The sequence below is a fragment of the Geotrypetes seraphini genome, chromosome 7 (genome assembly GCF_902459505.1).
Source record: "Geotrypetes seraphini chromosome 7, aGeoSer1.1, whole genome shotgun sequence".
Lineage (NCBI taxonomy): Eukaryota > Metazoa > Chordata > Amphibia > Gymnophiona > Dermophiidae > Geotrypetes > Geotrypetes seraphini.
The window spans coordinates 2,959,355-2,981,129 of NC_047090.1; the positions used below are offsets into that span (position 1 = coordinate 2,959,355).

Genomic DNA, 21,775 nt, shown 5'->3' on the forward strand with positions numbered 1-21,775 from the left:
AAGCAAATTTGCATGCCTATCACTTCTATCATATGCAAATCTCTCTCATGCATATTCATTAGGGCTAGCCTGAAAACCCGATTGGCCTGGTGTTCCTCCAGGACAGGGTTGGGAATCACTGATCTAAATTATGGTTACCATATGGCTCCAGAATCAGGAGGACGGATTGAGACATCCGGGTTTTACTTCCATTGCACTGTCCTCTCCTCCTCTCAACTCCACAGTCTTCTGGCATCTGCACACTCAAATTTGGGTGTGAGGAGTTACACCAACTGAAACCAGGTGTATGTCTCAGTGCCAGTGGTGTCTTGGCGCCATCAGCAATTCATTTTTGCTGCCGGCGCTGACCCCCAGGCTTCCCTCAGCTGCGTCCTGTCAGAAAGGAAATGGAAATTGATGTCAAGAGAGGGCGGGATGTGGCAGAGGGAACTTGCAGCAGTGCACTTTCTTTGGGCAGAGGGAGTGAAACGTGTGGAAATTTACCTTCGGATTTTGACTGGTTTTGAGTGGTTAAAAAGGTTTAAAGAACAGGTGTAACCGACAAAAGTCGTTCTGGTTGCCCATCAGCTTTCGCACACACAAGAGCACGTTGACAGGACGGAAGCCTTGATTAGAAAAGACCGACGGAGAATGGCGTCTCAATGGGCTGCAGATTTGGATCTCAGCTATGGGTCTGCTTTTGCGATAAAGCATGATCTGCACAAGCAACAGGTTGTGACCCAGTTTCTGAAACAGTATGAAGAAGATCAAATTATTCTGGAGACCATTGTCACCAGCAACAAGAAATGGATGCATCGCTGTGACCCGGAGAGCGAAAGACAAAGCATGATGGAGTAAAGGAAGCGGTACTCACCTGGCTTCAGGAGCAGCTGAAAAACTTCTTTTCTGCAGGAATGCAGAACTAGTTGAACAATACAACAAATGTGTCGTCTTGCTGAGTGGAAAAGTGATATTGCTAACAGTTACTTCTATTAATAAGTATATTTTGCCTTTACTTTTTGATTACCCTCATAGAATACTGTTCAGTATAGAAATTTTTTTGTATCAAATTTTGAGTTCCATTTACTAAATCTAGGGCTGAATGTATAGGTATTTTCGCATTTCTTCATTGATCCAAGAAAGATATAGTGGCGCTAGAAAAGGTTCAAAGAAGAGCGACCAAGTTGGTAAAGAGGATGGAACTCCTCTCGTACGAGGAAAGACTAAAATGGTTAGGGCTCTTCAGCTTGAAAGAGACGGCTGAGGGGAGATACGAAGGAAGTCTACAAAATCCTGAGTGGAGTAGAGCGGGTACAAGTGGATCGATTTTTCACTCTGTCAGAAATGACAAAGACTAGGGGACACTCGAAGTTACAGGGAAATACTCTTAAAACCAATAGGAGGACATTTTTTTTCACTCGGAGAATAGTTAAGCTCTGGAACGCGTTGACAGAGGATGTGGTAAGAGCGGATAGCGTGCTGGTTTTAAGAAAGGTTTGGACAAGTTCCTGGAGGAAAAGCCCATAGTCAGTTATTGAGGAAGACATGGCGGAAGCCACTGCTTGCCCTGGATCGGTAGCATGGAATGTTGCTACTCTTAGGGTTTTGGCCAGGTACTAGTGACCTGGATTGGTCACCGTGAGAACGGGTTACTGAGTCTGATGGACCATTGGTCTGACCCAGTATGCCTATTCTTATGTTCTTTGATCTCTAACACCCCTCCTTTTACTAAACCGCAATAGCAGTTATTAGCGCAGGGAGCCACGCTGCTCCTAACGCTTATAGGAACTCTTGAGTGTTGGGAGCAGCACGGAGCATTCAGCGTGGCTCCCTGCGCTAATAACCATTATTGCAGTTTAGTAAAGGGAGAGGGGAGGTTTTTTTCTGGTTATTCCCAAAGGGGAACTTGATTTGCAATTCATTACATATTTCATTGGAATGCGATTTGCCTATCAAAACCAGTCTAATTGGATCCCAGCTGATCGGTTAAATGCAATCAAAGTGATGTTCCATGCCGACACTTCCATTTGACCAGGGGTCTCAAAGTCCCTCCTTGAGGGCCGCAATCCAGTCGGGTTTTCAGGATTTCCCCAATGAATATGCATGAGATCTATGTGCATGCACTGCTTTCAATGCATATTCATTGGGGAAATCCTGAAAACCCGACTGGATTGCGGCCCTCAAGGAGGGACTTTGAGACCCCTGGATTAGTGTCTATGTCAGGGATGGGCAACTCCGGTCCTCGAGGGCCGCAATCCAGTCGGGTTTTCAGGATTTCCCCAATGAATATGCATGAGATCTATGTGCATGCACTGCTTTCAATGCCTATTCATTGGGGAAATCCTGAAAACCCGACTGGATTGTGGCCCTCAAGGAGGGACTTTGAGATCCCTGCATTTGACTGTTCCACTCTGCATCCTATTGGTGTTTGTGAATGCTGTTTGGTAGGAGTAATGGTAGAATTACACATCTTTCAGACCTAGAGTTCAGCCAAACGTGGGATCATTTACAATTGCACAATGTTAAATTCAATTTGTAGTGTGTCGTTGGCCTAGTTACAGAAGTGATCTGACTCCCTTCGGACTCTTCTTACGGCTGCTGTGTATTTACTTATCCTCTTTAGGTTTCTGTTGTCAGCAGCTTGAGCAGTTTTACAGCTGGATTCGCTGCCTATGCCATTTACGGAGATTGGAAATCGTAGAGATCTGAGCGCTTACCCCAGTGTGATTGAAATGAGCCCCTGCAATTCAAAACAGTTTTATCGTCAGCTGCCCTCAGTTTCTTGCTTAACTATTTTTTTATTTTTCTGTGTTTCTTTTGAAAACTAGTACAGTGGTGCCTCACACAACGAACTTAATTCGTTCCAGGAGCAAGTTTGTTATGCGAAAAGTTTGTTGTGTGAAACGCGTTTTCCCATAAGAATACATGTAAAACAAAATAATTCGTTCTGCAGCCCTACATTTCCCTCCCTCCACCTCACCTTATATGCAGAGTTTGCCAGCTTTCTTTTTCACCCAGCCGCACGCTTTCAAAAAGCTGTGCACGCGCAGCTGCTGGAGTTGATCAATGTTCTCCTCTCCTGCAACTTCCGGTTTCCGGTTGCGTCAGAGGAGAAGATTGAACAACAGAGCATGCGCGCATGTGCTGCTCTTTGAAAGTGTGTGGCTGGCCGAAAAAGAAAGCCGGAAAACTCGGCATCTAAGGTAAGGTGGAGGGAGATGATGGAACACTGCATTCAGACAGGAGGGTGCTGCTGTTCCCGGCTCACATTAGGAAGCGGCGAGAGTAGTTCCGCCCCCCCCCGGGCCCCTCGGGCGACTTCGTTGTGTGAAACGAAGTTCGTTATAGGGAGCAAGACAAAAAGTTCGTTATGCGCAGCGTTCGCTGTACGAGGCGTCCATTATGCGAGGCACCACTGTATTTAGTAAAATGAATTTCAATTTAAAGGAGCCAAAGTGTACTTTGACACAGAGCTATTCTAGATGTTCGTCGCCTACAACTGATACAAGAGACTGCTATAAAAATCATCACAAACAGGAAGAAATTTGATCGTCATTCCCTTGCTAAAAAGTGTGTATTGGCTACCAATCCCAGTCAAACCTTGGTTTGCGAGTAACGCGGTTTGCAAGCAAAACACTCAAGCAAATCGTGCTGTAGCCACCACTGTAGCCCAGGGCTGGGCTCTATAGCAATCCCAGTGGTTAACATGAACAGTGCACCAGCGTGTGACCCGGCATGGAGTCACCCTGCAGGACTGGACTCTCAGCAGTAATCAAAATTAAAGTCAAACAAAATAAAGTCCCAACAATTGGGTTTATTTATAGAAATAGTTCATTTTACTCAGTCCTTCATGCAGGTAAGTAATTCAACAAACCTTTGCAACATTAGTCAGGATTTCACACAGCATAAAGGAAAAACTGCCAAAAAGGGCAAGAAAAACAAACAGTCCAAAGTTTTTCCAATCCTAATGAAGTCCCAATTGCTCTTGAGACCACAGCTCTCCACAGAGCTAGCACTGCCTGCTCCAAAGCAGGTAATTCAGCAAATCAAAATGCAGTTCAGGATACTAGTTTCCCCAATTCTCAGTCCTTAAAGCCAAAATGAGGAAAGCCTCTGGCAACCTTATATGACTGCCAGGAAAGGAGAGTGATACAGGTTTTGTCAAAATACAGCCACAGATATGGCCTTCAAAATCCCACCCAGGGTGACAACAAAACCTCTCCCCACACACTCCTAGCTTTCCCAAAACCAACATCAAAAAAAAAACCACAGCAAACAAACAGTTCCCAAAAATTCAAACTCACTGTTTGTAGCTTGAGGCCAAGTCCACCTGCATAGGCTCAGGGTAATTAGCTTCACAACATGCACCGGCTTCATGACAGTCCATAGGCTCTCCATTCAAAAGTGGCAAGTCCTCATCTTGCCCGGCCTCTGTCAGCTCCATAGGGTTGTTGCTCCTGTTTGGCCCAGGTGGATCTTTAGGGAGGCAAGGCCTGAACTTCCTCCCTAACCGGCCTGCTGGCTTGAATGCCACTGCTGGCTTACATACCCTAGGGGTGTGGCCTGATCTGAGGGAGTCAGCAGAAGTCCAGGGGCCTCTTGAGCTCCCCCGGTGGTGACTCGAATCAAGCTCACCTACTTCCTCCTCAGATGAATCCAGCTCCCTCTGGTGGTCAATGGCATTATCTCCCAAAATATAACCCTGGGAGATCCTGGAATTTTCCTTCCGTGTTTTTATTCTTACTTTTTTCCCTGGCTTAACTGGGACCTTGGCAGGCCTTGTGTCTGACTGGTCACAGTGCCTTGCAAACCGAGCGTTGTCTCAATTTGCGAGCCCCCTCTCCCCGAGAACCGGCATCGCCTGCCCAAACCCCGATCTGGCACCGGGGGGCAGCACCAACCCACAGGATGTGCCAGTGCCTGAAGATCCTGCCTCTTGCTGCTGGGCTGGGCCTTGAGCATCTGCACATGCTCAAGGGCTCCTGGCTCCCGCGCTCTCCGAGATTCTCGTCAAGAGGCAGGATCTTCAGGCACCGGTATGTTCTGTGGGTTGGTGCTGCATGCCGGTGCCAGATCGGGGTAATCCGCCTTGAACCGCAAGGTAAAGGCAGAATAGAAATCACTAATGTAAAGTAATGCATATGATTGCTGAATAGACTGCTTCCCTTTTGCCTTTTACCCTTTATGTTTCCTTTGCTTTTTAAAATTGTAGTTCTCCCTACTTTCCTATATTGTCTTTGTCAAGTATTGTTTAGTCAGTACTTATCTGTTTTTAATGTTTCCCCCTTTTTTAAATATAAATTGTAAAACGCTTAGAATTCATGATTAGCATTTTATCAAAATTTTTATAAACTTGAAACAATAATTATTTGGTTAAATAATAAAATAAATTAAATGGGAGATGCGTGGGTTTCCAGCATAATAGAAACATGTTTCGCGCTTGTCGTATATTTCATTATTTTTCTCGGTCGTTCAGGAAGATGTGATGTGGGAGAAGCTAAGATTGTGACATCAGTGAAAGGTATGGGGGTGTTGGGGAGTATTGAGGGGGTGTCAAGCTAGTGGGAAGGGGGGCTATTTTGGAGGCCTTGGGGGGGGGGGTGGACCTGCTAGCTCATATGATTGGGGATTCCCCTGCCGTGATCAGCTGAACCGCAGGGCAAAAGTTTGACAGGAGGAACGAGGAAAGAGGAGCTCTTCTGGTGTCGGAGGCTTTGTGCATCTTGCCCTCAGTCGTATCACAAAAAGGTACTGCCTACAAGTTTCACTCCGCCTTCATGTTTCATTCACATCTGTTTAAAGCAGTGGCCTCAAGCTCAAACCCTTTGCAGGGCCACATTTTGGATTTGTAATTACTTGGAGGGCCTCAGAAAAAAATAGTTAACGTTTTATTAAAGAAATGACAATTTTGCATGAGGTAAAACTCTATAGTTTATAAATCTTTCCTTTTAGCTAAGTCTTAATAATAATATTGTCATTTATAGCTAGAGACATATGATCAAGAAACTGTTTTATTTTACTTTTGTGATTTATGATAAACATACCGAGGGCCTCAAAATAGTACCTGAGGGGCCGCATGTGGCCCCCGGGCCGTGAGTTTGAGACCACTGGTTTAAAGGTTATTCACCATGCATATTTGTTATTAAATGCACCACGCAAATGTATAAAACGATATAAAACAAACATTAAATAAACTCTCTCTGGCAGATTTTATAAATGACGCCTAAAGTTAGGTGCCTTGATTGGCTGCCAGACATCCTTCTTTAGTTTAGTTTTATTTTAACTTTGTAAACTGCTTAGACTTAACCCCCTCTTCTACGAAACCGCGCTAGCGGTTTTTAGCGCTGAGAGCCGTGCTGAATGGCCTGTGCTGCTCCCGACGCTCATTGAGTTCCTATGAGCATTGGGAGCAGCGCGGGCCATTCAGCGTGACTCTTTGTGCTAAAAAACCGCTAGCGGGATTTCGTAGAAGAGGGGGGTTAATGATAGGCGGTATATCAAATTAAAATAAAACTTAAAGCTTGAACTTGATAAACTGTAACAGAAGGTACTTAAAACTTTTCTATAAATCTTACCTTACCAATTGCAAGTGCATCTAGCAACACTTAATGGGGATGAGTCAAAAAAAAAAAAAGTCAGCAGAAGAGAGTAGCAGAGAAAAGGAAGAGTACTCTAGAAAAAGATTAGCAAAAGTATAACACAAAAACCACATCATTTCTGAAAGTGAGATCATAATCAATAGCATCTGACCATGTAGCCAAGAGAGCACCTTTCACCTTCAGTTTTAGACTAGAGAAGGGGTCGGCCAGCGATGGCTACATTAAAACCCTGGTGGCGCTTAGAGAAATTGATTCAGCCCAGAAGAGCCATGAATAATTCTGACTGCATGCAGCTCAAACTGAATTTGCTTGAAAACTTACAGGTCAGCCTGTGTTTTAAACATGAACATTCAGCGCTGCTAATATTGACGGTATATAAACATTTTTAATCAAGACGGTGAGCAGCGCTATCTGCACACAGTGGGGAGTGCCGTCGCTATCCAGATAGCTCTCTGTTGAGTGGTTAAACTATTGGTTCGGAGCTATCTGCTATTTTTCAGCCGCACGTAACCGGTTTTTTTGCTGCTGAAAATAAGCAGTTAGCACCTAACTGAAAAACAGCTACTTGGGGGAATTCTGGGGGCAGAGTCGATATTCAGCATTTAACTGGCCAGGATAACCCACATAAACTGCACTTCGTGCGCAACTGGACAACAATCTGGGGGAAGAGCAAGCTATTCATGCTACCCACCCTTATCTCACTGTCCTCTGGCACCAAAGTGCAGCTTGAACACTCATGCAAAGTTCTGGGCATCATCATTGATTCCACACTGTCCTTCAATGACCACCTTAATTCCTTAGTAAAAAAAATGCTTTTTCAATCTTCACATGTTAAGGAAAGTGAGATCCTGCTTCCATCATCATCACTTTGCTGTCCTCATACAATCCATCATTCTTTCCAGACTGGATTACTGTAACTCCATCTACATAAGCCTGACAAAGAAAAGCCTTCATAGACTCCAGCGGATCCAGAACACTGCGGCTAAACTAATCTTCGCAGAAAACAAATTTGACCACATCTCCCCGCTTCTGTCTAAGCTTCACTGGCTCCCAGTAATCCTTAGGGTTCACTACAAATGCGCCTGCCTAACCTTCAAGTCTCTACATGGTATCATGCCTCCCCTTTTTCCACTATCTTGGAACTCCTCTAATCCCAACACCACCAGATCCACTCAAAAATTCAAACTATCCTTCCCCTCTTTAAAAGGCATATTCCATGCAGGAAAATTAGGGACTTCCCTCTTCTCCAGGATCACCGAACTCTGGAACAGCTTTACTACCCTCCAACTCTTCCGAAAACATTTGAAAACTTGGCTTTTCTCTAAAATGCAATGACCCCTCCCTCATCGATACACAAAGTCCCTCTAAACTTCTCTTTCTAAGTCCTTTTACTTTTCATTGTAGTTCCTTTCTATACCAACTCATGTAAATTGTGCCGAGCTCTACTTATGTGGAGATGATGCGGTATACAAACTTAAGGTTTAGTTTAGTTTAGTTTAAGGACGGACTCCAACTCAACAGAGACGGGACGAGACTATTTGCAAGCAATATCAAGAGAGAAGTTGAGAAGTTTTTAAACTAGGAAGAAGGGGAAAGCCGACAGTCGACAGAGAGAGAGAGTCAATGATTCGGGAACCGGTATACCCGGAGGATACCGTGCAGGAAGATGGAGGGGAAGACTCACCAGATCACAGACAAGACAGACCGAAAGGGACACAAGAGGGAAGGACACACAAGAAGGGAACAGGATGCAAGCTCATGAAAGCAAGGAGCCTTAGAAATAAGATGGGTGAATTAGAGCTGTGACACAAAAGGATAACGTTGACATCATCAGCATCATGGAAACATGGTGGACTGATAAAAATGTCTTGAACACGGTGCTACCGGGATACAAACTATACCGCAGAGACAGAAGGACTAAAAAAGGAGAAGACATTGCCATATATGTCAAAGAGGGAATTGAATCTACTGGAGAGAACATGCTACAACAGACAGATAAGTTAGTGTCTCTTTGGGTCAAAATTCCGGGAACAAATGGACTGGAAATGAGGATAGGCATCTACTACCGACCCCCAGGGCAGTCTGTAGAAATTGTGGAGAAATGATGGATGAGATTAAACACCAACTGTAAGGGAAGCAACGCAGTTATCATGGGCGACTTCAACTATCCGGGGATAGAATGGAACCTCGGCACCTCTGGCTGTGCTAGAGAGACCAAGTTCCTGGAAACTGTAGGCGATTGCTTCCTGGAACAGCTTGTCAAGGAACACGCGAGAGGAAACGCAATTCTGGACTTAATTCTAAATGGGCTGCGAGGACCGGCACAGGATGTAGAAGAAGAAGGTACGCTGGGAAACAGCGATCACAATATGATCCGCTTCAACCTGGAAATAGGGGCGAAACGTAGGTCCAGAACGATGGCCATGGCGCTAAACTCCCGAAAAGGGAATTATGAAGAGATGAGACACATGGTGGGGAAAAAGCTGTCAAGACTCCCGGACTGGTCCTCAAAAGAAGGACATGTCCTTGGAAATCCAGACGTCTGCTAACCCTAGCTATGCTTAAACAGGTTCAAGACGACTGCACACAGTAATCTGATTGAGGTCTTACCAGAGATCTTTTTTCCTGCTGGCCATTCCTCTCGCTGTGCACCCAAGCATCCCTCTGGCATTGGCCATCTCCTTTTTTACCTGTCTGGCCACCTTACAATCATCAGTAATGGAGACCCTCAAGTCGTCTTCTTTACCTCACGGTTTTTTAAACAGGCCTTCCAACTTAGCTGAATCTTTCTTCTGGAAGCCTGTTAACACATAGTTTCTCATAAGCCCCATAGATCGCAGTCTATAGGATAATTATCGTTGTATAACTCCTATACCCTTAACCATTGTTTCCTTCTGTTTATACCTACAAACGCTGTGTTAGAAATTGGAAATTACACTTGGGGAGATGTTGGTCTGGATGGGTTAGGGAGTGCTGGAAGGCTGGGGAGTGCTGGAAGGAATCTGAAGGTGTATTACAAGGTCTCCTTTGTAGGGAATATGGATGTGGTGGAAAATTGGTAGAATAGCTATACAGTAGTGAATTATAGGTTGGTTTCTATGTATAGGGTAAGAGTGAGTCTGTGACAGTTAAGTGGAATACTGAGAGGTTTGGAAGATGTACGTGTGGTACCCTTTATGTGAAGTTCACAGCAGTGCCCTCTAAAGTGTCCCAGTGTTCTGTTGGCATGTCAGGGTGACCAATTACAAGGTTGGCCCCTCCTATGTCCAAATGCAAACCATTTGGACATTTCTAACTTGGATTTTTGAAAATCTAAAATCGGGTATAACTTTGGACGTTTTGGTGGACGTCGGCAGCCTGAACGTCCAAATAGATGATTTTCAAAAATATATACAGTATATTTGGACATCTAGCGGCTCTCCATTCAAAAATGGCTGCTTGGGCGTTTCCAGTTTTGGACATTTTGCAGCAAATGCCCAAAGTCAAACTTAGACAACCTTTTAAAAATGGTTCTCCACATAGCACGATTTTTGTTCTTGGGCAGTAAGTGTAATTTCCTAATTGCTCATGCCTAGAAAGTACAGAAAATGTCTGTTATTTCCATAAAACACTGCTTTTGTGACCAGGATAGTCAAATTGTATAGTTTATCTATTTAAAATGTGAAAATGCCAAATTTTCATCTTTTGGTTCTTATAAATTCATAATAAGCAACATATGGATTCTTGCCCAGAAATAGCTAAGAAGAAGAAGAAGAAAAAAAAATTAAATTGAATCAGGTTGGGCAGACTGGATGGACCATTTGGGTCTTTATCTGCTGTCATCTACTATGTTACTATGTATATGAATCACAATTAACATAATAATAATAATAATTTTATTTTTTTATACCGCCATACCCAGGGAGTTCTAGGCGGTTCACAGCATTTAACCAAAAAATACAAACACTGAGATCATTGTGGTTGGCAGGTTAGGGTGTACAATATAAGAAGAGGAATAGGAAGTGGTTACAGGCCATAAGTGGAAGGGTAACAGTAGTAATGAGGAGAGGTAGTCAGAAGAAGAAGTAGTAGGATGCATTAAGAGTTCAATCTGTGGAATAATTGCGTTTTGAGCTGCTTTCTGAAGTCAAGATAGGAGGGGGCTTTAAGCACAACGTGGGCGAGCCATGGATTCAGTTTAGCTGCCTGAAAAGAGAAGGTTTTGTCAAGTGACATCGTTTTACAGGTGAATTATGCGGGAGCTCTTATTGTTGTAATTTAAACTGAAATGTGGGTTAAGATAACTTGGTGACATACCAAGTACTGTTTTGTAGCAGATGCATGAGAACTTGAACAGGTTAAGAGCACAGACAGAAGGGGAAAGATGGTTTGAAAACCATAATCACCAGACAACAAAGGTAGAGGAAATGATTTTATTTTCAATTTAGTGACTGAATTGTGTCAGTTTTGAGAAATTACATCTACTGTCTATATTTTGCACAGTTAAGGAAGAAATGCATTTGTTTCTATTTCTCTGCATGCAGAGTCTTGAATCTTAGGGTTTCGTTTATTTATATTAGTACTTTTAGTTTGTAGTCCCGTATTTGCAAAGGGGTTAGCTGTGTTCTGGTAGGTTAACCATTATGTGTTGTTGATAAGATTATATTGTGTATATGTGAAAAATAAATGGAATTACAATTAGTATTATTATGGGGGCAGGGTCTAGGGCTTGCGGGCCCCCCCCAAACAAAAAAGCGTTCTGCTGCCTATGATGAAAAGTACACTCAAACAGCAGAGAGTAAAATTCCTCGGGCTTACCGTAGATCTTGAAATAATTCATATGATTTATTATGTGCAATGCCGAGTGCTCTGGCAGCCCTGTAAAGGTATTATAATCCTTGCTTTCCTTTTTCTCTCTCTTAAACAAACGTATTGGGGCGGTGGATAATATGCATAGAAGCAACATCTGCAAAATATATTGATTTGATAGAAGGACAACAGCTTAAACAGCTCAAGGATTTTGGATATTCATGGATGGAAACATTCTCTAGGAACTTGGGAACCAGCCACAATATTTTAGGAGCCAGGAAAAAACTCCACCTGTCCGATCTTTTTTTTATATATACAGTGGTACCTTGGATTAAGAGCATAATCCGTTCCAGGAGCATGCTCGTAATCCAAAATGCTCGTATATCAAAGCAAGTTTCCCCATAGGAAGTAAGGGAAACTTGCTTTGATATGTTTCCACCCCTCACCTTCCCCCCCCCCCGAGGCCAGCAGCGCTGCTCTCCCCCCACGAGAACCGGCATTGCTCCCCCCGAAGGCACCCCCGATCCGGCACCCTCCCCCCCCGACGATCCGGCACCCCCCCTGCCGCCATCGGGCACCCCCCCGCCGCGACCTGAGGTCCCCCCAACCCACCCGAACCCTCTTCTTTTCTGTAGCCTCCGCAGCGACACCGGAACCAGCATGTCCTGTGCGTGGTGCCGGTGCCTGAAGATCTGCTTCCTGTGCTGGGAATTGAGAGTTCACGTTCGACGCAGATCTTCAGGCACCGGCACCACGCACAGGACATGCTGGTGCCGGTGCCGCTGCGGAGGCTACAGAAAAGTAAGAAGAGGGTTCGGGTGGGTTGGGGGGGACCTCAGGTCGCGGCGGGGGGGTGCCCGATGGCGGCGGGGAGGGGGTGCCAGTTCACAGGGGGGGGGCGCTCGCAAATCGAAGCGCGCTCGGTTTCCGAGGCGCCGATTTTGCAAATGTTTTGCTCGTTTTGCAAAACACTCGCAAACCGGTGCACTCGTAAACCGAGGTACCACTGTATATTTTGCTTTCCCGGACATTTCTCTATACTACTTCTTCTTCTTGTATTTTCATCTTTATTGTTTTGTTTACACGACTTAAAGGGCTCCTTTTACTAAGGTGCGCTAGGGCTTTAACTCGCCGAATAGTGCGCGCTACACTGCCGCATGGGCTAGACCTTAACGCCTGCATTGAGTTGGCATTAGTTCTAGAAGCGTAGCGCGTGGTAATTTCCTGTGTACGCTTAAAACACTAGTGCAACTTAGAAAAAGGAGCCCAGCAGCCTCTCTCCTCCTCCTCCTCTAATCCCTCTCTACTTATTCACCTCTGTTTCACCACATTTTTCCCCCACAGGCTGACAATAGCAGCGACCTATTTTCCTTGGCTCTGAGGATGCCGCGGACCGCTTGCCTTGCTTTCTCAGTGTCTGGATAGTCGCACTGGAAATCTTTACTGACTGCCTGGACGTTTTGAACTAGATTCAGGAAATGTAGCGCCCTGTTGAGCGCTGTCTATACAGTGTATCCCAAACTGTGTGCTGACAGATTCCAGGTGTGCCGCGAGACACCGGCGAGGAGAGGCGCCGGCTGACTGCTTACTGGATGTGCCTCTCACAGCGAGAGGCATGTCCTGTAGGCTGTCAGCCGGCACTTCTCCTCCTTGCCGGTGTCTCTCCCCCGTCAGTAACCCCTACTGGCGTAGAATGCCAGGGGGAATGCCAGGCAGGAGGGACTGAGCATCCCTCCTGCCACTTGATGTTCGGTGGGTTCCGGCAGGAAGGATTGGGCATCCCTCCTGCCGGTAGTCTTTGCGGAGGGGGGAGGGGGGACAGGTTGCCGCTAAACTTATCACGGCAGGAAGATCCCTTGCCACGATAAGCTCAGCGGCAACCCAATTCTCTAACTGGCATCTGTAACATGGACGTCGGTTAGAGAATCGGGTTCTTTTAGGAGGGCTTGTGTGCGATTCTCAAAAGCCACTTGAGACCGGGCGTCCTATACAGAATCTGGGCCTCAAGTGTTGCTATCTAGATATAGCCTAGTGCTAAATACCCATCTATATAAATTTAAACAATACAGGCAGTGTTTGAAGTCCACACTGACCACAGTGTTTAAACATCAGGAAAAGTAGTATTTAAATGTGTGTGCAAATTTCAGTTTCAATTTTCATCTCAATTTGATTAACTGCCTAAGAAAATAAATCTATCAAGATGGAGTACAAAACATAACACGCATAAAGAAAAAACAAAAAATATATCTATATTATAACACGCATAAAATATATATATATATAATAAAAGCAAAAAAGCAAAAAATATATATACATTATATGGTAGAACAGAGAAGCAAAAGAAATACTGTAATGTGCTTGTTTCATTTTCCAGACACGAGCGACAATCTTACCCTTACAACCACATAACACGAGGTAAAATCATTCCTCATCAAAAAATGCTTCTCAAAAAAAAAAATGCATCTTAAGTCAGCACTTAAATGGAGACGACTCTGCACATATTCTGAACTTTAAAATAATTCTGCATTTGCCTGTGTCTAACACAGTGTCCCACAAGCTTTCTCGAGCCGCAGAACACTATAGGCAGTGGCTGCTGCTCGAGATACCCTGGAAGTGTGTGGACGTCGCCGCGATGACGTCAAGCCCTCCAGACGGGCCCCGAGACATCCGTGGGGAATGCCAGCAGGGAAGAGGGCCGGAGAGAAGGAGAGGCACTGGCGCCCGCCGATTGTCAACAGGACGTGTCCCCAGCCACGAGAGGCAGTCAGCCAGCACCTCTCCCCCTCCACTGTGTGCCACGGCACACCTGAAATCTCAGGAGGCACACAGTTTCTGATACACTGGTCTAACAGGATCATATACACTGAGTAGAAAAACATAATAGTTACAGAACTAGAGACAGATACCTGGTTCCAAAGAAGGAACTTAGTCTGCAAAGATCAAATTCAAAATTTTATTATATACCCAAAGAAAACATATGACAAAAGTACTGTGTTGTACCAGTCACATCAAGAGCTCTTTTTTTAAGAGGGGAAAATCAATCAGGTTTTCAAGATATCCCTAATGAATATGCAGAAGGCAGATTTGCATATAGTAGAGGTGACAGGCGTAGAAAATCTGCCTCATGATTATTCATTAGGGATATCTTGAAAACCCGACTGGCTGGGGGTCCTCCAGGACAGGTTTAAGAACCACTTCCCTAAGCTATCCTCTCTCAAAAGTCACCTTTTTAATGAATATTTATTAGATCTAAATAACCATCATCACAGAATTTCTCCAGGGACAACATGGTGCCTTCAAATTCTTAACCATCCTGACAGTTTTGTATATATTGTATTAATGGAACTTAAAATCTTTATCTCAGAATCTGATTTTTTCACCTGTCAAATCCTTTTCTTATCCCACTGATACCTGGATGAGCATCAAAATGCATCTCATGAAAACAAACCAACCCTTCTCTCCCCATCTCCTGAGCCAATCGGGTTCTCCCTTGCTATGTGGCCACACACCGCAAAAAAGTGTCCTTTTAGTATTCAGAGGGATTTTTATTTTTTGCTGATCACAACATATTTGCTCTGTGTCTCAGCAGAAAGCAAGTTTTAATCCAGACTGCCACAGAGATGTCAAGTTACTCATTTCCAGGCTGATGTTTTGAGGGCAGTCCTGGATTTCTGACGTCACCCTGGTGTATTATAAGAACACTAGTTGTTTAGCCCGTTACATTAACGGGTGCTAGCAGCCCTTCTCCCTTATTTTTACCTCCTCCCTGTCCAGCAACACCTCTCCCCCTTTCCCTGCTCCCCCCATATAGCAGTAGCCCTTCTCCTTTTATCTCCCCCTGTCCAGCAGCACCCCTCCCATTCCCTCCTCCCCCTGTCCAGCAGTAGCTCTTCTCCTTTATGTCCTGCTCCCCCTCTGTCCAGCAGTAGCCCCAGGAAAAGAGTGAGGATCACAGGACCAAAGCTTTTACTGACATCCAAGTAGGGGAAATCCACTCTCCCCACCTCCTTGCTCCTGCTGCACTTCCTCCTTGGCTATACACACGCGCGCGCACACACTTACATACAGCTCTCCGGCTCCTCGCGCCCCTCCTCCACATTCCACTTCTTCGGCGGGGGCCAACGTTTTCTTTATTTTGTTTTCTTTTCACGTGTTCCTCCTTCATGGAAAAACAGCACTACCGGCCAACTTAGTCCCTTGCCGCCCCCTTCCCGCGCCGCACAACCACCTTTCCTTCCCTCCCTCCATCAGGTGCAGTGAATCCACCAATGTTAAAAGGAGCCACGTCGAAATCGGAGGCCTGCCACTGCCGTAGCACTTTCCCCTCTGCCTTGGCAGAGAGGAACGTGTTACGGTGGCGGCAGGGCTCCAATTTCAAAGCAGCTCCTTTTAACATAGGCGGAGTTGAACTGACCTGATGGAGGAAGGGAAGGAACGGTGGGGCAAATTTCGGCAACAGCAGGAATTGTTTGGCGGGCCAAGCACCGTGAAACTTTGTTTCTTTAGGCAGCCCCGGGGGGGGGGGAGGGGGTTGAATCGTCGATGTGCAGGCCGCTGAGACGGGAGTGAGCAGTTCGGCTTCCCCTATCTGGGGAAACCGGGGAAATCGCCGTGCCGAACTCAGCTGCGCGTCGGGAGTGAGTTTTTCGACTTCCCCTATCTGGGGAAACCGCCGTGCCGAACTGAGCTGCGCATGGGGCCGTAGTAAGCGCGGGGCATGCTGCAGTCTTGGCGGCCACGGACATACGGATCACGGAAGCACGCCGATAAGACTGCGCATGCGCCGCCTACGGTTTTATTATATAGATAAGAATTGCCGCTGCTGGGTCTCGTCAGCTCACGCGGCAGCCCCCAGGCCATAGACCAGCACCCTAACTGAGACTAGCCCTACCTGCGTACGTTCCGGTTCAGCAGGAACTTGTCTAACTTTGTCTTGAATCCCTGGAGGGTGTTTTCCCCTATGACAGATTCCGGAAGAGCGTTCCAGTTTTCTACCACTCTCTGGGTGAAAAAGAACTTCTTTACGTTTGTACGGAATCTATCCCCTTTTAACTTTAGAGAGTGCCCTCTCGTTCTCCCTACCTTGGAGAGGGTGAACAACCTGCCCTTATCTACTATGTCTATTCCCTTCAGTATCTTGAATGTTTCGATCATGTCCCCTCTCAATCTCCTCTGTTCGAGGGAGAAAAGGCCCAGATTCTCTAATCTTTCACTGTATGGCAACTTCTCCAGCCCCTTAACCATCTTAGTCGAGTAGTATTGTGTCCTTCTTCATGTACGGCAACCAGATTTCAAAGGGCAGGGTCAGGTACTACAAATCTCACCTGCTTTTGGGTATAAGTTCAAAACCAGGATGGCCAAAAATCTCCAGCCTAGAACTAAGTAACCTGACATTTCTACTGCAATCCTATGGGGCAGATGGGGCCTGAGGATGCTGAGGAGTAGGCTAATACAGTGATTTTCAAACCTGTCCTAGGGGACCACCAGCCAGTCAGGTTTTCCGAATATCCATCCTAAAGTGCTTGAGAATGGACATTCACATATCATAATATAGTGTTAAATGATATGTTAACAAATGAAAGAAAAAGGACCTCAGAGGTCCAAAACCACAGACTAGTTAACTGTCTATTTTGATCATCAATGGAATATGGTGTCTTTCATTGATCCTTAAAAACCTTCAAGAAATTTTTTATATATCTTTTAAATTTTCAATAAGTTTATGATCCCTTTCTGAAAAACTTGTATATATATATATTCAATTGTGAAAAAAGTTTTGTCAAAATAAACTTTTTTAAACAAAATGAAATATCTCATTGATTTATCACATTGGCACACAATGCACACACTCATGGAGCCTGAGGAGGAATAGGCTAATACAGTGGTTTTCAAACTTGTCCTGGGGGACCACTAGCCATTCAGGTTTTCAGGATATTCCTAATGAATATTCACGAGACAGATTTGTATGCCTGTCGCCTCCATTACATGCAAATCTCTCATGAATATTCATTAGGAATATCCTGAAAATCAGACTGGCTAGAAGATACTCCTGGAATGGCTTCTCAAACATTGCTAGTCCTGGGGGACCATCAGTCAGTCGGGTTTTCAGGATATCCTCCATTATATGCTAATATCTCTCATGCATATTCATTGGACAGAATGGGAGTGTCATGCAGCCATTTTGTTTTTGTGTGTTTCTTTTCTATCCAATTAGTGATGGATGTCTTTGCAGCTGTTGGATCAGACCAGTAGTCCATCGTGCCCAGCAGTCCGCTCATGCGGTGGCCCTTGGTCAAAGACCAGCACCCTAACTGAGACTAGCCCTACCTGAGCACGTTCCGGTTCAGCAGAAACTTGTCTAACTTTGTCTTGAATCCTTGAAGGGTGTTTTCCCCTACGACAGACTCCGGAAGAGTGTTCCAGTTTTCTACCACTCTCTGAGTGAAGAAGAACTTTTCTTACATTCGTACAGAATCTATCCCCCTTTCAATTTTAGAGAGTGCCCTCTCATTCTCCCTACCTTGGAGAGGGTGAACAACCTGTCCTTGTCTACTAAGTCAGTACCTTGAATGTTTCGATCATGTCCCCTCTCAATCTCCTCTGTTGGAGGGAAAAGAGGCCCAGTTTCTCTAATCTTTCACTGTACTGCAGCTCCTCCAACCCCATAACCATCTTAATTGCTCTTCTCTGGACTCTTTTGGGTAGTACTGTGTCCTTCTTCATGTACGGCGACCAGTGCTGTACGCCAGTACTCCAGGTGAGGGCGCACCATGGCCCGGTACAGCGGCATGATAACCTTCTCCGATCTGTTCGTGATTCCCTTCTTTATAATTCCTAGAATTCTGTTCGCCTTTTTGCCGCCGCTGCACATTGCGTGGACGACTTCATCGACTTGTCGATCATAACTCCCAAGTCTCTTTCCTGGGAGGTCTATCCAAGTACCGCCTTGGACATCCTGTATTCGTGCATGAGATTTTTGTTACCTACATGCATCACTTTACACTTATCCACGTTGAACCTCATCTGCCATGTTGATACCCATTCCTCAAGCCTGATTATGTCACGTTGCAGATCTTCGCAATCCCCCTGTGTCTTCACTACTCTGAATAACTTTGTATCATCCGCAAATTTAATCACCTCACTCGTCGTACCAATGTCTAGATCATTTATAAAGATGTTGAAGAGCACGGGTCCAAGCACCAAGCCCTGCGGCACCCCACTGGTGACGATCTTCCAGTCCAAGTATTGTCCATTTAACCCACACTCTCTGGTTTTTTGAATTCTACATTGCTTGGAATGTCTTATGAATTGAGTGAAATATCAAATATTAACTGTGAAACTTAGAAACTTGTGTTAAGAATATCCTGAAAACCAATTGACTAGTGGTCCCCCAGGACAGATTACAGAACCCTTTTTCTAATACAGTGTTTTTCATCCCTGTCTTGGTGATACGTTTCTTCACAGTTTGGGTTCTTCAAAGAAAACAGTTAGGCTTTTCCCAAGTCTTTTCCCTAAACACAAGTCACGCTCTCAGTAGGGCTTGCAGCACCCCAAACAGTCTTTATTCTAGGTTCTGTATTTTTTAGGCAGCATTAGGTCACAGGTCTTAGCAGGCACTAGAATAAATGCAAAGTTTTACATGTAGCAGAGTCTTACCTTTCACAAATTCCATCAGCACCAGGACAGCCTTCCATTAAACTTCTCCAGCTCCTATGTTCCCTCTAGCACCTCTCTTCCTGGTTCTGGCCCAGCCTTCTAAGTTCCCCAGTGTTGCTTCCTGGTTTTTTACTTTTCTCCCCTCCCCACTCCCTGAGGGAAACTCTTTCTCAGCGCTGCTTTGGTTGAGAGACAACTTAGCCAGGAAGGGGAGTGCCAGGTTTTCCTTAGGTTTATTCAGAGTCTAAGAAGCAGGGGAAGTGGCAGGGTTTCATACCTTCTGTCACAGCGGCTTACTAAAAGTGTGTTTGGAGGGGGGAGGGGGTAAATCCAATTGAATATTTCAGTGCTGAACACAAAGCTGGCTTCATTGGGGGCATTCCGGGAGTGGAGTCAGCACTTGGCTGCTTAAGGGCTGCTCTGGTCTAGTCCTGGCTATACACCGTTTTAGCACCATGGGAGTAATTCTCTATAGATTTTCTAAAGTTAGTGACTGGGATGATGTGCATTAAGCACAAATTCTATAACAGTAACTACACATAGAACATATAAATTAAATGGTCTATTTTCTTAGATATTTCTTGGCAGACCTAGAGGTCTGCCCAGCTCTATGCTTAGGTTCCAACTATTGAACTCTCTGTTGAAAATCATGTTAGCCTATCTAAACCATCCCAGCCGTCGAAGCCCTCTCCAGCCCATTCTCAACTGAATGGTCATATAAGGGACACAGACCTTGCAAAAGATAAGTCTTTAGTATTCTTCTGAAGCCATAAGATGAGGGGATCTGATGCATATGTAGATGTAGTCTATTCCAGACTCTGGGGCCCAGGGATTTCAAAGGTGGACTCAAATAGATGGGGGGAGGAGGGGGTGTCATTGAACTTGATGAGGGGATGGGAAGGGCAGCTTAAGAAGTTGCATCTAGAATTGCCCTTATTTTCCATCAGATGAAAATTCAGCTCCTCAAAAACAACTGCACCCAGCCAAGTCTTGAAAAACTGACTTGGCCTCAAAATGTGAATTAGAACTATAATCAGCCTATCCACATATTAATGCAGTCAGCTCATCTACCCCTAACTGTCACCTACTGTATTTAAAGAAGACACCTTTAAAAATATAACCCAGCTGCTATAGATACAACTGTAGAGTTTGCAGAGATAAACATAGAAAGCAAAAACGCTTGTTAGTTGTGCCTTCAGGTATCAGACTTAAGTGCAGGGTGAGAGTTACAATAAAGAGGGATACCTCCTGCTGAGATCAAAGATGTGAAATCTCACCAACTTGATAGATAGCCAACACTAATTCTGTTTATTGCAAAAGTAATACTAACCCGTTGACATGTCAGCAAGTGCTGTAACTTGATATGGGTTGGCCTATGGTGCTATTTTTTTTTTTCCCCCCAAAATTGAAATAAGATCTTGAATATGGCAGGAAGTTTGATCTTCTATGGAGAAAAAGTTCCTTGAAGAATAATTTCAAAGCAATAAGGTTTCACAGAAGTCATTTCTAATGGGGCATTGTTTTAGGCAATTGATGTGCTGGTGCAAACAAAAAACTGAAAAAAGTAGGATATTGATGAGGAAATTTGGGTGAAACTCTCTCTTTTGTCAAATAATCATACATAAGGTACAGTATTCCTAACATAAAAATTGCCATACTGGGACAGACCGAAGGTCCATCAAGCACAGTATCCTGTTTCCAATAGTGGCCAACCCAGGTCCCAAGTACCTAGCTAGAACCTGGGCCAATCAGAGCCTTAGGTCCCTCCCACTGCATTCCAGGATGCACCAGGAAGGGGAAGGCCCACCATTTTGAAGAGGCAGGCCTGCCGACAGTAGGCAGTGGACAACCCTCTTGCCAGATTTTCATCGGACAAGTACAGGGTTGTGGGGGTGTCAGGGGCTCATGGGGGAGGGGGCCCTGGCGGCAGGATGGAGTGAGCATCGTTCCTGCCTATCTTTAATTTAAAGGTGGGGGGTCAGGAGTGTGGGGGGTGGTCCAGGTGGCCAAGGCAGGAGGAAGTGGGCTTCCCTCCTGCCAATTTTTCTTTTTTTTAAAAGTTCGGCAGTGTGTGCCGTCTTTGGAGGGGGGGATCTTGGCACAACTTTTCTTTTTTTTTTAAATTGGTACAGATGTTGTGCATCTGTTACACATGCACATCTGTGCCCATAGAAAAAAAAACTTCCCCCTGAACAACTGAGCAGCAAGAGGCTGTTGAAGGGCTTCCCCTGCCGCTCAACTGTTCAAGGCTTCGCCTGCTGGTTGTGCGCATGTGTCAGTTGCTTTCTCCAATGACTGATGGGAAGGGATTATGACAGAAGTCTGGTAAACTCATTTGCATGCAAAATTGAACATCAATTGCTGTTTTCAAATTGGACAATTTATCGGCCCCACAGCAACCCACAGGATTTTAACGAAGATTTTTGTGCATCCAGGCCTCAGTGTCTATGCCCATATAATTTTTATTTTCTCTATGCCCATATAATCTATATTCTCTCTGCTAAGGCCAGCATCAATACCAGTTAGTGCCAGACTGTGACAATAGTTTGTTTTTCCGTGATGTAAATCTGTCCCCTGAAAGCAAGATGAAGACTGCCAAATCCTGCTAAACATCTTTCATATGGAAATTACACTTGGCCACTTCTTCAGCTGGATTTCAGATAAAGGTGTTGGGACTTGCAATTCTTTGCTAGTTCCTTAATCATCCAGTTTCCATTATTCTAGGATTTTACTTGGGAAATTTAGGCACAAAATGA

General features: G+C 44.9%; 1 protein-coding gene across 1 annotated transcript in view; it reads left to right on the forward strand.

Moving 5' to 3' along the window:
• BTBD11 (BTB domain containing 11) overlaps window positions 1–21,775 on the forward strand; it is a 352,073-nt gene that overhangs the window by 103,185 nt on the left and 227,113 nt on the right. The gene's annotated exons all lie outside the window — the stretch shown is intronic.